Source organism: Pristiophorus japonicus, chromosome 13 (genome assembly GCF_044704955.1).
Source record: "Pristiophorus japonicus isolate sPriJap1 chromosome 13, sPriJap1.hap1, whole genome shotgun sequence".
Classification (NCBI taxonomy): domain Eukaryota; kingdom Metazoa; phylum Chordata; class Chondrichthyes; family Pristiophoridae; genus Pristiophorus; species Pristiophorus japonicus.
The window spans coordinates 117,200,696-117,218,655 of NC_091989.1; the positions used below are offsets into that span (position 1 = coordinate 117,200,696).

Below are 17,960 nucleotides of genomic sequence, written 5' to 3' on the forward strand. Positions count from 1 at the left end.
TTGTAAAGCAGAATACACTGCTCCCTATCTATATCCCTCAATTGATCTCTTCACCCTTCGCCTCTTAAAGTTACTGATTTACGCCTATGTGGCAACCTCCTTTCTGAAGTGGGCCCACGAGTCACCTCTGACCTGCCCAGAATGGACTGTTTGAATCAGTAAATTCGGGTAAATTGTGTGTACAGCATGTGCGATAATTGTCACATCTGTCTTTTATGATCTCCTCAAACTGCTGTTCTTCATCCAAGTCTAGGTCATTGCAATTCCCATGCCAAAGGAAGTAGGTCTTGGAAAGAGTCTTGCAATGTAAGAATCAGGCAGCAAAAATGAATGCATGAATGAAAATGCAAGTAAAGCAATATAATGAGCAAATGAAATCTAACTTTCAAGCCAAAATTTTAAAAGTTGCCGGGATTTTCTTTGCCGCAAAATACAGCCTCCTGAGCATCAGACACACCTTCCCATGCTCGGCCCCTGCTCCACACCACTTCCCCCACCTCCCCATGCTCAGCCCCTTCCCCCAACTCCCCATGCTCACCCCTCCCCTACCTCCCCAAGCTCAACCCCCCACCTCTCCATGCCCACACCCCACACTTCCCCAATCTCACCCCTCCCCTACCTCACCCCATACCTCCCCATGCTCATCCCCCACCTCTCCATGCCCCCCCACCTCTCCATGCTCACCCCCCCACCTCATCATGCTCACCCCCCCACCTCTCCATGCTCACCCCCCCCCACCTCCCCATGCTCACCCCCCCCACCTCCCCATGCTCACCCCCCCCACCTCCCCATGCTCACCCCCCCCACCTCCCCATGCTCACCCCTCCACCTCTCCATGCCCACACCCCCCACCTCCCCATGCTCACCCCCCCACCTCTCCATGCTCATCCCCCCACCTCCCCATGCTCACCCCCCCCCACCTCCCCATGCTCACCCACCCACCTCTCCATGCCCTCCCCATGCTCACCCCCCACCTCCCCATGCCCCCCCACCTCCCCATGCTCACCCCCCCACCTCCCCATGCTCACCCCCCCACATCTCCATGCCCACCCCCCCGCACATCCCCATGGCCCCCCCACCTCCCCATCCCCCCCCACCTCCCCATGCTCCCCCCCCACCTCCCCATGCTCACCCCCCCACCTCCGCATGCTCACCCCCCCACCTCCCCATGCTCACCCCCCCACCTCCCCATGCTCACCCCCCCACCTCTCCATGCCCACCCCCCCCACCTCCCCATGCTCATCCCCCACCTCCCCATGCCCCCCCCACCTCCCCATGCCCCCCCCTCACCTCCCCATGCTCATCCCCCCCCCCACTTCCCTATGCTCACCCCATCCACCTCCCCTTCCCCCACCTTCCCATGCTGACCACCCGCCCACCGCCCCTCCCCCACCTCCCTTCTTCCTCCACCCCCCCCCCCCCCCCACCTCCCCACCCTCCCCTAGTCGGCTCTGCACTGCTAGCAGAGCTCTGAGTGTGAAATCGGGGCTTAGGGCCCAGCAACCATGTTTTTCTGCTTTTTCAGCACAAAGTGTTACACAAATGTGCTATTCTGCCACACAAGGTGAAATGACCAATTTCAAGATGCAGCAGTCTTTTGAAGTTGTCCCAGTAGCAGTGACTGCCCAAATACATTTCTGAAGATGGGGGGTGGGTGTGGGGGATTAAAATTCAACCTCGGTAGCAGTGCCAAGCAGGTGGAAGCAGATCGGGGCCCGTTATCCACCCCACCTGATTTTCCTTTCTATTAAACATAGAAACATAGAAAATAGGTGCAGGAGTAGGCCATTCGGCCCTTCGAGCCTGCACCACCATTCAATAAGATCATGACTGATCATTCCTTCAGTACCCCTTTCCTGCTTTCTCTCCATACCCCTTGATCCCTTTAGCCATAAGGGCCATATCTAACTCCCTCTTGAATATATCCAATGAACTGGCATCAACAACTGTCTGCGGTAGGGAATTCCACAGGTTAACAACTCTCTGAGTGAAGAAGTTTCTCCTCATCGCAGTCCTAAATGGCCTGCCCCTTATCCTAAGACTATGTCCCCTGGTTCTAGACTTCCCCAACATCGGGAACATTCTTCCCACATCTAACCTGTCCAGTCCCATCAGAATCTTATATATTTCTATGAGATCCCCTCTCATCCTTCTAAACTCCAGTGTATAAAGGCCCAGTTGATCCAGTCTCTATTGACTTCAGGCGGGGTATATCGTGGGCATCTGATCCGCACCCACCTGATTTCCACCCCTACCCCCGCTGTTCCTCATCCAAGGATCCCGCTGATGTTGAATTACACCCCCGCGGTGAAGTCAGGTGGGTGGTACACCTTGGTGATCTCCCGATCACTCTGATCTGCTGCTCTGAGCAGGACAGTAACATCAGGGCAAGAACCAGCCCAGCTGATCCGGAATCATTCCCGGTTGGTCTATAAGATAGAAAAGTGGATGAGATCAGTCGAAAAAGACAAGTTGCTGAGTCTAACGGGGCCCTTTCCTGTTACTAAGACAATTGGGTTGTTTTTATTCTTTTCTTAAAGAACAGGCATTGAGCACTGGGTATCCAGGCAGACAGTTAAAGGCTGTTTAACCACAGTTCAGGAGTAAGTTTTGTCAGTTCTTGACTCAGACACTAGAGGGAGACATTCGCTACAGCAGGAGACCACTTCACCAAGAGAGGTTACAATTGATAGACGCGAGTCCTGTCATTGGTCAAACATTTCAACCTTAATAAGGATAAAGATTCTGTCATGTAGTCAAATTTACTGAGGATTCACTAGCTGTTTTAGGCCCAAGAAACTTTGAGCTGTCAGAAACTTGTCATTTATTCTGTTTGAAACATAATGTGTCAATAAACTATGTAAAGAGATAAGTTCATGTACAAGAAAATACACAGGTGTTTGTTGAGAAATGAGGGTGTAATCCGCAAAATGAACGACAATCAGAAAGTCTGCATAATGAGTGTCATTAGTAGTCCTAGGGGACTGTTCTTTCCACTGCCCTCGACTTGAAGGAGATTGTGTGTGAGTAAGTCCCAGGAAAACTGCCGGCTAACTAGTGAAGAGAATGAATGATAATTAATGTTGGAGGGAAAGAAAGAAATGCATTCGCAGATTAAAAACTACTTGGATCAGAAACAACAAATTAATGTTTCTATGCAAGACTGATCCAAAAGAAGAAATTATTATAAGTGAGTGAGTGACCTTGGTAAATATGTTTGAAGTAGTCACATATGTGAGGTTCAGGACTGTAACCTCCTCTGATGTCTCTCGAGTTTACCGATTTGGCTACAGCCCAAGGGCTGTAATGATCTGCTAATTACAGTCTGAGGCATCAGTCGCAGTACCTGCTGTGAAATTTCTGGTGTTTATTACACACATCAAGTCTGTCATCTCTGCCAGGATTATTGAGCTGTCAGACCAAGGGCCAGTTTTATTCCTCATTGGTTAAGTCTCTAGTTTTTTACCTCCTTTCTAATTGGTTATTTTTTACATTCATTATTCACCAATCACATTACACAAATGTTCTCAATAACATCTTGATGAGGCATAATGAAGAATAGGGATTGTTAAAAATTGTCGTAGACATGTTATCGGGACAGTCGCTCCCATTAGCGGTCTGAGCATCATACCTGTGTGAGATTGTGACTCACACTGCCCTATATCTTGCTGTACGATATGCATGACCCAGCGGTGCAACAATTGTATCCCTTGTGACCTGAACCAGATAGTCATGTTTTTTTGCATACACATGAGTGCAATCTCTCCAAAGACAGGCCGAGCAAACGTGGTGAGACAAGGCCTGATACAAACCATTAAAGCTACTTTACGTCACAGCAAGGTGAACATACAGAACAGCTGGCATATCCAGTAACACGTCAAGCAATTTGTACAACTTACTATTGCCCTTGTTATGATATAATATCCTTTGACTCACCATAGACACCTTGGGAAATCCACTAGTAACTGAACGAATCTTGTGTCCCACCAAACATTAGTACAGTGCCAATAATATTGCGACTAGGCACCGATTGCCACAGAATTTGCCGTTTCCCATTCAACATTTGAGAATGTTTCTAATGCGCAATACAAATTAATTTTACTTATTGTGACATCAGATTTGTGACTGTGATATTATTACATTTACACTATGCCACGTATTTGTGGAAAGAAAAGCATTTACAATTGCAAGGGGGCAGCTATTTTTCAAATTGCTTGCAAATCGTTGCTCCTGATCTCTTTCTCTCTGGGGGTGGCATGAGCTCACTTTGTTTGAATGCCGTAACAATCGAGGGCCAAAGTCCATTATTATCACAGGTGTGTGTTGCTAGGTATCCATAGTTTCCAGCATTCACTGCTTGTCCGGACTGATTTAAGGGTAGATCTCGTATCACTGCACACACCTACAGTTTAAAGCCCTCCCAAGTTCATGCACACAACCTTCTGCAGCCTCAAGCATTGTACTGTATGCGGGTTAAAAAGAGGTTGCATGTCCAGGCAGTGAGTGTGTACACTCGAGTGAGTTGTGTTTGTCATGATAAGAATGGCTTATTATCCACAAACCTATGCTTTATAGTGTTTTCTGTTTATGCATTAAGTTAGACTTTTTCTTTTCCAAATCTATACCTTCCCCCTCCCATATCGCTCAACAGCATTCACTCAAGGTGGAGTACGTTTCCACCGGACTTTGGCCATTCTTCATGAGCAAGTCTACACAGCATATTTGGGTTCTAATCAACTGGACGTCATCACAGACCAGTCTGATTCAGTCCACACCCACACGTGCACATTTTCCCAACAGGAGACACTAAGTTTCTGCTGGAACTCTCCTTCCCAGCCTGGGGCACGGAGGGCAAGAGTGGAGCTTCAAGTTGTGGCCCAGTGGAGGTCACACGTGCTCAGTATAGACAGGCTCTGTTCCACACTTCTTGGCCTGTACGCTGGAAGAAGACGAGGATAAGAGTCAGGTTCGGCCGTGATGCTCGCCATGGCTATGCAGCATCTCGAATCGCACGTGAGGAATGGATGAAGTATGGGTCCATGCCATTGGAGAAAAGGGGAGAGAAATGGAAAAATATATACATTTGCATCAGAGTTTAAATTAATGTTTCACTAAAGACATCGCTGATTGTGAGTGAACGGGTGTAGTATTAAAATAAACAAGACACATGCTAGGAAGGGTGATTTCTGAAATAGTAAACCGTTCCTCTGTCAGTTGTTTGAACAGAAAGTCCCAATAATGACTCGTTGGATGTTTGATCCACCAAGTGAAAATCGCACGTGTTTTATAAATTAAACACAAGGGAGACTTGGCCATCTATTCAACAAATATTTATTTCCTGTAGCATTCTCTCACAGGGTTGTTATGTTTTTGGCCCTTTATTGAGGCTTTGAAACCTTATCTCATGGGTTTTACTATTTGAAAGCCAGCATGCCCGTGACACACACATGACCTTTAATGCTCCACAGATGGTGATATCATTTGAGTGAAGTAATACAGTTTCAATTCAATAATATCCAACAATGTGCCTAACCTCAGAGTGCCCGATGACACTGGGTAGAACAGACTGAAAAAAACTGGCACTGTTTCCCGGGGCCACATCTCTCGCTGTGATTAGTACAAAATTCATACCACAAGTTAAAAAAATATATATTTAAGAATGGAAAAAAAAGGTGTCGGCTAGTAACCTTTTACCCCAAGAGCAAACATAAATATTTGATGTGCTCTGTTTACAATTTCATACTGGTAGTATATTGGGTTTCGCAGCCTGAAAGCTGCTATGGATTCTCAGAATAATATTTCTGAAGATCTGTATTATTTCAGGGTCGGGAATTCAGCAAGTTAGTGTAGCACTTGACTATTGATTAGGCAACTGTTTATAATCATTGACTATGTCTGGCCTGATTATATTTGTGCTTTGGCAGCTATTCATTGCTTTGATGATGCTAGTTTCTTCCTCTATGCACGCTCCAGGGATTGGGGCTCTCCCACCACCCCTCCCTCCCTCCCCCCACCTCCACCTCTCCCAGGGATCGGGACTCCCACCCCCCGGAGATTGGAATTCCCCCCGGGATCAGACCCCGCACCTACCTGTTTGTTACAGCCTCCTGTCCCGCGTTTACCGCCTGACTGGAAGCCAGCATGTCAATCAGGTTGGCGACCGAGTGGGGAACTTGTCTGTGACGTCACGCACACACTGCAGAGTTATAACTCCATAGCTTGCGGGGACACCTGCACTTCTGGGTTTCCCGCATTCAACCGGGCTTCCCCGCTCCGGGTAGGACAGGAACTTAAAAATTCCAGCCACTGTGTCCAAAAGAGAACTCCCCGCCCAATCCCACATAAAACCTGCGAATCAGATCTGTATATCCTCCAGTGAGGCAGATTATCAACAAACCGATGTGACTGCAGAAAGTCACATTTCACAGTACTATCTGAGTAAATATGAATATGTTTTTCTTCAATTTTCACACTATGTATGTTCCACTCAAACCTGGGATTTATGTTCCACTACAGTGTGACCATGATCACTGATTTAACATCTGCAAAACCCAGCACCATCTGCATGAAAAAGGTGTTTTGCCAAACATCTTGCAATTACGGTCCAGCAGCGCCTCGATTTTAAAATTGTCATCCTTGTTTTCAGATCCCTCCATGGCCTCACCCCTCCCTATCTCTGTAATCACCTCCAGCCCTACAACCAATGTTCCTTGTAATTTTTCTTTTGGGTGCGCGGCCCATTCACAGGTTCTCGCTTGCACAAGCTTTAATGGGAAAAGCCAGTCCTAGGTTGCGCAGGACCAGCAGAGAGCTGCACGGCTACACAGATTATCGGGAACGTTGCTTACAACCCTCCGAGATCTCTGCATTCCTTCAAGTCTGGTCTATTGTGCATCGCCGATTTCCTTCGCTCTACCATTGATGGCTGTGTCTTCAGCTACTTGGGCCCTAAGTTCTAACATTTCCTCCCTAAACCTCTCCATCTCTCGTTCTTCTTTTAAGTTGTCCATTAAAACCTACCTCTTTTACTAAGCTTTTGGTCATCTGTGCTAATATCAACTTATGTGGCTTGGTGTCAAATTTAGTCTGATTTTGCTCCTGTGAAGCGTTTTGGGACATTTTACTACGTTAAAAGTACTATATAAATGCAAGTTGTTGTTGTGATACATGCAAACATACAATGCGAAGCCATAAATCATGGAACTTGTCATGAATGCCATTGTGATACAGCGGTTCCAGACGCTTCCATTTTAATTGTCCTTCACCAAATGAAAAAAAAATCTTGCCCAATACTTTTTCTTGAAGATGGAGTACCACTTTAAAAAATATTTTTTAAATGTGTCAGCCTTGCCAATTGATGGCTTTTTAAAAAAGCAAGTTGCTCACCTGTCTGTACATGTGTGTCATTAGTGGGAGTGTGCTGGTCCTGACTGTTTTTATCTGGGTTTTTTGCCTCTCCCAGGAGATCACATGGCTCCAGGTGGGGTGGAGTGTAAAATATTGCAATACATGGGATATTGCAGTTGTGTGGGGTGGACTGGTTGGGTCGGATGCTCTTTACCTGTCCGCCATTGTTCATAGGTTTATATATAACCTTCAGGGCTTCCGACCGAGGGCCATGTGGCTCCGTGCGGACACGATGGGCCAAAATGGCCTCACTCTGCGCTGTAAATTTCTATGTTCCTATGAAAGTACGCAGCTGGTGGTCCCATGCCAGTTTCCACAGTGCTGACAATGCAGGTTAGGTCAGGTAAGGGATCAGCAGGATTCCACCTCAGATCACAGTTCAGCACCCACTTCCTGGCCAGTCAATTGAATGGAATCTGTAGAAATAACCGTGAATCACCCATCTTTTTAATCTTGATTGTGTGCCCAGCGAAGTAATAAGGGCCCCTCAGTAGCAGGAAAATTCTCGTCTCAATTTTCATCAGACTTGACAGCTTATTTCCTCTACCATTCTGTCACCTTCTGGGCTCCATTTATAAGCAAACCCGATAAAATAAAAGGCGTCTGGTTGTTACACAATACCTGTGAAAAAACCTTCTCACCTTGGTGTTAACTGGTCACCTCGTTGATTTCCTTGCTGGGGTTTGATACCTTGCTCCAGTCACCAATCCGTTCTCCATGTTTGACGCTTTGACAGGAGTAGAAGCCAGCTTTAATACTGCAGGTGCTATTGGAGCCAAACTTAAACCTGAATCTATTCAAGATTGCTGGATAATGATCAGGAGAAGGAACCCTCAATTATTTAACTTCCCCTAAACACCCACCTTCCCTCCCCACCCCAAGAAAGAGGTACCCAGGCTAATTGTAGTGCTATTACCAAGTCTCCTTTGACAGCACCTCCCAAATTCACAACCACTGCCACCTTAAAGGACAAGGGCGGCAGCAGGCATGTGGGAGCTACATGGCCTCCGAGTAATCTTCCATGTTACAAACCACTCTGACTTGGACATATATCGCCGTTCCTTCATTGCAGCTGGGTCCAAATTCTAGAACTCCCTCCCTAACAGCACTGTGGGAGTACCTTCACCACATGGACTGCAGCAGTTCAAGAAGGTGGCTCACCACCATTTTCTCAAGGACAACTAGGGATAAGCAATACATGCTGGCCTTCCTAGTGATGTCCATATCCCAAGAATGAATAAGAAAAGCCCTAAGCCCAACTGAGATCAGCTAGCTCAGGACAGACTGGAGATCATGTCTCAGAACTCACTAGTCGGCATGACTCAAATGTTCACTGCCTTAACCAGTGGAGCCATTAAGAATGTGACTGATTTGACTTAATTAAAAGTGGGGAAGGATTGCAGCTGTCATCACCAGGTGCACTACAATAAACTGCACATTCTCCAAAACGTGCTAAACATCCAAATGTGTTGCTGCACAAGGAATAATGGTTCAGTGAAGCCTCTCCCAAGTTTTCATCAACGAACCTAAGGGTTTGTCTGTACGAAATAGTTGCCTGGGGGAAATTCTTCTACAAGAATTAAATGGATGCATAAAGTTGGGTGTGTTTTCTGTGTCTTGATGTAGTTGAGCATTAAATTGCTATCCCTTCGATCTTAATCCCACATTCCTCACTGTGTTAGAAACTTTCAGTGAACTCGGACTAATGTGATGAGGATCGTATCCAGCACCTTAATATGTACACTATTATCCCACGGGGCCACTATTCATCAAAGATTCTAGCAGTTGGGGAAAAATATAGAAAAGATAAATAATATTAGAAAATCACAGTAAAAAATACAGCTATGACTGAGAAGATGAGGAGAGTATTTGGGGGCAGACTGACAGAGCAGAAAGTAAGTGCAAAAAAAAACACTTTTCTTTAAAATAGTTTTTAAATGTTAGAGATGCAGGGTTAATATTACAATAATTGACTTCTGACGCCTGTGTGGCTTTATTACTGTAATATTGGTGTTTCAGTGATTATAGTGCATGAGTTGAATATTTATAAACCCTCCTGCCCCAGGGAGTTTGGTTTACCCTTGGCCCACCTGCAGTCTGAAGATTAATGGCCTTCACTGCTAACATTTTCCATATGTCTATTAGCCTTTGTATGAAATAGTTCTGCCTGAATTCCCTACTCACATATATTTGTCCGACAAGAGGAGTGATTGAGGTCGCCCAGGTTGGACAGTGTGCATTTCTTTCCCTCTCCGCCTCACCCCACCAGATGAAGCATGTTAACTCCCCCTGCAGTGATGCATACAGTAGCCTTGCCGAGAACTAACGAAGCTCTGCTAACTCCGCTTTTGACACGTTTGAGTGCCATGTAACATTAAAAATCTAATTGATAACCTTCTGATTTTGGGTCAACATTTAACTGCTAAAGCATCTAGGCCACCTATAACCGAGTCTAAAAATAACTGAATCACATACGAGCACAAGTGTTGGGTTTGTGTACACCACATGACTGGATCGAATCATATCTCATAGGTTATAAACCATTACTCATCAGGCCACACATGTCTCAATTTGCACATGTACCAGAGTCTGTCAACCAGATGCTTGATGAGCTTTTGATGAGAAATTTTCAGTTGATCACAGGTGGAGAAAATCACTACTGGGGAGAAACTGGCAGGATTCTGGCTCACCTTCACCCAAATTCAGGCAGCAATTGTCTTCTTGTTTGACAAACCAAAAAACGTTCGAATTCTGGGAGATTTTGTTGCTCTGATCTTTTACTCGGAGTGGCGGAGAAGAAGGTATGGATGTAGTCATAAACTTAACCACAGTTATGCCATTTTAAACATTTTAAGCATGGAGAAAGGAGCAAGATACATGCGTTTTATCACCTGAAATATATCATTGTTTGTGCCACTGTTACATGAACATTGTGTAATCCAGTCCTGTTAATGCACCACATAGGTACACTGTAGATTGATGTCACATTTTACATATGATCTTATTGAACAAGTAAAGAATCAAAAAATTCCAGATATACTATCTCCAACCTGCAACCTCTTTATAATAGTACTGATATCCCTGGGTGAGTTGAAACAATGATGCCAGTCGTGCATATCATGAGCTGACTGACCACGAGGACAGAAAAATCTACCTCACTAGAGAACAATGTAAGTAATTTTATGGTAACCCTGAGTATGAGGGTCAGGCCTATGCAGATGTGGATTGCATCTCATGGTAGGACTAAAAGAGACTTATTCTCTATCCTTCTGGGAGACAGGATATAAGAAAGAAAAGAAAGAAAGACTTGGATTTATAGAGCGCCTTTCATGACCACTGGACGCCTCAAAGCTCTTTGCAGCCAATTAAGTACTTTTGGAGTGTAGTCACTGTTGTACTGTAAGATTTCTAAATCTCTGGCATTAAATTGACAGCAAGACCAATTCTTTTAAAACAATTTGGAATAGTTTATTAAACACACACACGTGAACATCTATCAGAAACAGCAGTCCTCAGCTATCCTATGGATCGACTTAGTTACAACAGATACAATGATGTTACAATAAAAAAAGGTATATTTTACTTCCCTCTGGCAAAGCACAAGCACATGGTGTTCGTCCTTCTGCTGTGGAGGGAGGTTCCTGCTTTTACCGTGTGCGAAGGAGACGAGAGACTCAGCAAACTTGCTTGGATTATTATACCCCTTACGGCCATTGCTTCTCAGAAAGCCTCAGGATTGGGTATTATTTCCAGGGCTGTTCCTGATTGGCTTCTCCTCATACATGTGTCTGTCTGGAAGGCCGGTGCCATTCCTTGATTAGGTTAATGGCTTTCCAATTAACACCTTTTCTAATTTGGTGAGTTTCAAAGCCATGCTGACATGAACTTGGGGAAGTCATCCATTTTGTTTCTTTTAACACTGCAGTCTTTCCATATAATCTACACTTTTAACATTTATATATATATAGAATCAATTTCATCATTACTAAACACTTTTATTCTTACAGTACTGTGGGAAACACGGCAGCCAATTTGCGCACAAGCAAGCTCCCACAAACAGCAATGTGATAATGACCTGATAATGTTTTTTTGTTTTGTACTCATAAAGTCTCAGTTTATGCCTAATCTACAGCTACAAATATGTCAATGGTGGGAAAACTGACAGTTAATTAGCGGTTTGGATGAGGGCAGGTGAAGGAAAGTCTCGCCAGAGGGAAAGGCTTCAGTAAAGTGTCGCCACTTGTGAGCCAAGTTTCAATCACAGCCAGAATGTCAATGCAGTCATTTACAATAAGTTAGTGGATGGCAAAGATTTTGTCTATGATTGCATGGACATTGTGGGAGGCAATGCAAAGAGGGAGGGTGACTGATCTGCTGGCAGAGTCCAAGGGGGTAGAATGGGCAGGGTGAGCACAATGTAAAGGAAGTGGCAAGGTTAGCTCTCAGTAGACACGCTAGAACATAAGAACTAGGAGCGGGAGTAGGCCATTCGGCCCCTCGAGCCTGCACCGCCATTTAATATGATCATGGCTGATCTTCTACCTCAACTCCACTTTCCTGCACTATCCCCATATCCCTTGATTCCCTTAATATTCAAAGAGGGTGAAGGCCCGCCACTGGAGGGCTGGAGGCCCGATCGCCTGGTCGGAGGCTCACCTGACTCGCGGGCGTCGTCATGGATCAAGGATCGGGTGAGGTAGGTGAGTCAATGCCGAGGAGAAGGCTGCCGAAGGGGGGGAAGAGATCCAGGTCACCGTCGCAGGAGGCCTAGTCATTGTCGCCAATGGGTGGTGTGGTGGGAAGCCTGAGGTAGGCCCAATCTTGTGGGATTCACAAATCCCCTGGGAGGACAGACGCACCAACATTAGCGTCCTCGACCAGGCCAGCATCCCTAGCATTGAAACACTGACCACACTTGATCAGCTCCGCTAGGCAGGCAACATAGTTCGCATACCAGACACGAGACTCCCAAAACAAGCGCTGTACTCGGAACCCCTTCACGGCAAACGAGCTAAAGGTGGGCAGAGGAAACGTTACAAGGACACCCTCAAAGCCTCCCTAAAACAGTGCAACATCCCCACTGACACCTGGGAATGCATGGCCAAAGACCGCTCTAAGTGGAGGAAGTGCATCTGGGAGGGTGCTGAGTACCTCGAGTCTCATCGCCGAGAGCATGCAGAAATCAAACGCAGGCAGCGGAAAGAGTGTGCGGCAAACCAATCCCACCCACCCTTTCCCTCAACGACTATCTGTCCCACCTGTGACAGGGGCTGTGGTTCTCGTATTGAACTGCACAGCCACCTAGGAACTCATTCTAAGAGTGGAAGCAAGTCTTCCTCGATTCTGAGAGTCTGCCTATGATGATGATAATATTCAAAAATCTATTGATCTCTGTCTTGAATATGCTCAATGACTGAGTATCCACAGCCCTCTGGGTTAGCGAATTCCAAAGATTATTCACCCTCTGAGTGAAGACATTTCTCCTCATCTCAGTCCAACCCCTTATTCTGAGACTGTGACCCCTGGTTCTAGACTCCCCAGCCAGAGGAAACATCCTCCCTGCATCTACCCTGTCAAGCCCTGTAAGAATTTTGTATGTTTCAATGAGATCACCTCTCATTCTTCTAAACTCTAGAGCATGTAGACCAAGTCTATTCAATCTCTCCTTATAGGACAACCCCCCGCCCCATCCCAGGAATCAGTCTGGTGCACTCTCTCTATGGCAAATTTATCCTTCCTTAGGTAAGGAAACCAAAACTGTACACAATACAACAGGTGCGGTCTCACCAGAGCCCTATATAATTGCAGTAAGACATCTTTACTCTTATAGACAAATCCTCTTGTAATAAAGACCAACATACCATTTGCTTTCTTAATTGCTTGCTGTACCTGCATGTTAACTTTCAGTGATTAGTGTACAAGGACACCCAGGTCCCTCTGAACACCAACATTTCCCAATCTCACCGTTTAAAAAATACTCTGTTTTTCTAATTTTCCTACCAAAGTGGATAACTTCAGATTTCTCCACATTATATTCCATTTTCCATGTTCTTGCCCATTCACTTATATATCCTTGAAGCCTCTTTGCCTCTAGGTGGGAAGGTCAGTGAGGGAGAGGAGGGTGGCGCAGTTGGGCGTGCTGATTGTAAGGAGGCAGCAACGTGTGCCTCGATGGAACCTTTGGAAAACACTGAGAGAAGCACAGGGGGAAACAGGGTTTATCAAGGGAGATTCAAGCTCAGAAGAGGCAGGAGAGTAGTCATGTAGATTAGTAGCGATCAGTTGTGGTAGGGATGGCGGAGGGGAAGGCAGATGTGGGGAGTGGAATGAAGTACCAAGAGGGAAGATATGACACCTTTAAATTAAACCTAATCGAACTTGATAAAGGGCCTTCTGGAAATCATGTCGGTCAATATTCAGTTACCAAAAACAATGAATTATAAGCTCAAATACAAAGGCCTCTTTTGATTTGAAACACATTTTTAAGGAACCTTTTTTCATTAGACAGTGGATTAATTTTAAATATTCACCAAACTGTGCATTTTACTCCATGCGCGAGGGTAAAAGGCAGTACACTTCAGCGCTAAATGTAAAATATACATTTCACAATGATGCTATTTTAATGTTTATTCACTCAACTTATTTTAATAATTTGGGTCAAATCTAACTTTTGAAAAATCTTGTACTTTGAATTAACAATATTTTTATCCACTTTCTTCTGTCCCATGTGGAATACTTACTACGAGAGCCAGTTGCTACTGTATTTTAAACCTGGTGGTTTGATGTTGAAGATCAGCATTGCCATGGGGAAAGGGATACTTCAAAATTGTAACCAGCATAAATCTTTGCCATTGTAAATAATGGGGATGTATTGGGAGAGCCCATCTGTGAATGTCAGTATAGAGTAAAGTGATACTACAGTAACCTACAGACTGTTTTAATCACTGATGGTTTCTATATACTTAACAGTTGACAACCCTTATAAGTACTTTGTTATTTTAATGTAAATTACTTACAGTAAAATCATTCTAATGACAAGTTTGAAGCAATCTAATAGTTGAACTCTAGAAGTAAGGTCATATGTTATTTCATTTGCCAGAAGTTAAGTGAAGTCTTTTATATGGAAAATACTGGTTGCTGTACTGAAGCCTGGAATAAGCTAATGCAGCTGTGGTCTGCATGTCCGCTCACTTCATACCCTTTCTGATTACGTCTGTATGGTGGTACCCAAAGATCACATTTGTATCGTAATGCCCAATTTCTTCAAAAGGCTATTAAAGAGGATCACAGTTCATCATAATTTAGAACATTATAGAGACTGTCAATCTTTGTATGAAAGTTCTTATAACTAATGTTCACACTCTTCCTTTTACTGAAACATGATATTGCAATAGATGTGTGAGAGACATCTGATTAGCTGGGCTGATGCAATGCTTTGTTATATAGCAAACGTCACCGTGGGTTGTTGGAATGCTCATGGCTGGTCACAGTTCCCAACCCAGTGAGTTGTTGATGTGACCTGGCCTGTCAGAGGAGTTGTTGAACAAACGTACCAAATTTGTCCACAAGGATGAAAGGGAAATTAAGGGCAGGATGCTTTTAAATGTGTTTTGCTTTTCTTTTTATGTTGTGATTTCTTCCTTTATTTTATCCCCCCAAATTATTAGCAGCTGTCCATCGCACATCGCTCCTCCATGTGATGGTCCAGTCAATGGTTCAATATTAGTTCAGACTAAACTGTTATGAAAACATAAATGGATAGGTTTGTATGGTGGAAATGAGGTATGAAGAGGAAAATGGATATTGGTTATAAATCATTTGCATTTTCTTTCAAAATTTGCCATCTGAAACCCATGGTCAGATTAGTGTCTGTCAACAAGTACGTTAAGAGCAATCAAAAGACATGGGTAGAATTCGTTCAGACGTTTGGACAGGATAACCTATCTTTGGGTGGTCACTAGTGCTTGCTGCCAATAAGGAACATTGCAAAAGAGATAAAGAAGCAGGCCAGAAAGTGAGGCACTGGAGCAGCACAGAGGTACAAAATTAATACCATGACACATTTGCTCTTAGCTGATGTCGGCTGGGATTTCAGACAAGAATTTTTGCTGATAAAAACAAGAAAGGCTTGCATTCATATAGCGACTTGCATGTCTGAAAAGTGCTTTGCCTGCAATTAATTATATTGAAGGGCAGTGACTGTTGTTTGGTAAGCGGACACAGCAACCTTTTTCACACAGCAAATCCTTGCAAACAAAAATAATACAAATCATCAGTTAATCTGTTTTTGCAGGTATTGGTTGAGGAGAAAATATCGCCAGGACTGGAGATGAAATTTCAACTTAGATTAGATCTTCAAATCCTGGAGTAGGGCTCAAATGGAAACATTTCTGACAAGAGACAAGAGAGCAACCGCATGAGCCAAGCTGACAGAGCTTAGCAATGTCAGAATGTGGAAAGGATTGACTAAAGTACTTGTCTGGACAAGCATTGTTCCATAAAATCATCTTGACTGGAAACTGCTGACTATTACAGAACATAAATACACAAAATATAGAATGTGAGTTGTAGTACTATAGTGCTCTCAGGTAAAAGAATGTCCCCGAGCGAGCAAGAAAAGGAGGCTACAATTCGGTGCAGGAGGACCAGCTCCAAGGAAATTTCTGGCCATTGTCTTAACCAATATTAAATACGGTTAATCCCTTATATTAAGTACATGAAGCCCCACTTGTACTAGATCCAGATATTGACCTATAGTGACAGCATTAAGGCCCCAAGTTTCCACACGGCGCTGGAAAAAAACGCGCGATTCTGGAGCGCCCTGCAGCTCCATGGCAGCTTGGCGCGGCGCCCAGGGGGGCGGAGCCTACACTCGCGCCGATTTTGTAAGTAGGAGGGGGCGGGTACCATTTAAATTAGTTTTTTTCCTGCCAGCAACCCTGCGCGTGCGCGTTGGAGCGTTCGTGCAGGCGCAGTGTGAAGGAAACATTGGCACTCGGCCATTTTTGTAGTTCTTTGTAGCTGTTTAATTTTTGAACATTTTTTAATAAAAGCACATTGCCATCAGCACTGAGGCTTCCTGCAGCCGTGAGAAGGCTGCAGGAAGCCTCAGAAATTTGAGGCAGCCATTTCCCGACGGCCTCCCCCCCCCTGCCGTCGGGAATGGCTGCTGAACTTGTGAGGTTTCCTGCAGCCTTCTCACTGTCTCCTTCCCCCCCCCCCCGCCATCGGGAACGGCTGCCTCCCCCCCCCCCCCCGCTGCGGTCGGTCGGTCAGGCCCTCACTCACTCTCTCCCTCCCTCCCACCCGCCCGCCATCGGGAACGGCTGCCTCCCCCTCCCCCCCCTGCTGCGGTCGGTTGGTCGGGCCCTCACTCCCTCCCTCCCCTGCCCGCCATCGGGAACGGCTGCCTCCTCCCCCCGCCCCGCGGGAACGAACGGCTTCCTCCTCGCCCCCCCCGCCATCGGGAACGAACGGCTGCCTCAACTTGTGAGGCTTCCTGCAGCATTCTCCCTGGCTGAAGCACTTTCACACAGGTAGGAAGATGGTTTATTTAATCTTTTCTTTGCTTATAAATTTTTATTCAGGTTGGATTTATTTGTATAATATTTGTATAAGTATAAATAAGGATTTATTGTAGAATTTAATGACTTCCCCCCCCCTCCCCCCCCACCTCGTGCTGGACGCCTAATTTGTAACCTGCGCCTGATTTTTTAATGTGTAGAACAGGTTTTTTCAGTTCTACAAAAATCTTCACTTGCTCCATTCTAAGTTAGTTTGGAGTACGTTTTCACTGTGGAAACTTTGAAATCAGGCGTCAGTGGCCGGACACGCCCCCTTTTGAAGAAAAAATTCTGTTCCAAAGTGAAACTGTTCTAACTGACTAGAACTGCAGAAAAAAAAATGTGGAGAATTGCGATTTCTAAGATAGTTCGTTCTCCACCAGTTGCTCCTAAAAATCAGGCGCAAATCATGTGGAAACTTGGGGCCTAAGAATGTCAATGACATGTTGGTTTTCAGGGCATTTGGATGGAATATGAAGGAAATAATTTTGTCGTGAGAGATGACCTGAATAAGCAAACAAATCTCCCGCTTCAGCAGCGTTGATTTGTCTTTGGCCATCAACACCCACAATATCACCATCTGGTAAAAAATGACATGCAATTTGGATAATTGTGTGTAAGGGAAAAGTGGCACCATGGTAGGATCTTTTTTAATTTATTCGTTCCTGGGATGCAGGCATCATTGGCAAGGCCAGGATTTATTGTCTATCCCTAATTGCTCTTGAGAAGGTGCCGGTTAGCGGCCTTATACAACTGAGTGATTTACTCAGAGGGCAGTTTAGAGTCAACCACATTGCTGTGGGTCTGGAGTCACATAGGCCAGACCGGGTAAGGACGGCAGATTTTCTTCACTGAAGGACATTAGTGAACCAGATAGGTTTTTCCGATGATCTGAATAGTTTCATGGGGCCCAAGTTTCCCCAGGAGTTGCTCTTATTTTTTTGGAGCAACTAGTTTATTATGGAGCATCTTAAAAATCGCAATTCTCCC

The 17,960-nt window shown here is 45.0% G+C and overlaps 1 protein-coding gene across 1 annotated transcript in view; it reads left to right on the forward strand.

Moving 5' to 3' along the window:
* slc9a5 (solute carrier family 9 member A5) overlaps nt 1-17,960 on the forward strand; it is a 291,075-nt gene that overhangs the window by 242,567 nt on the left and 30,548 nt on the right. The gene's annotated exons all lie outside the window — the stretch shown is intronic.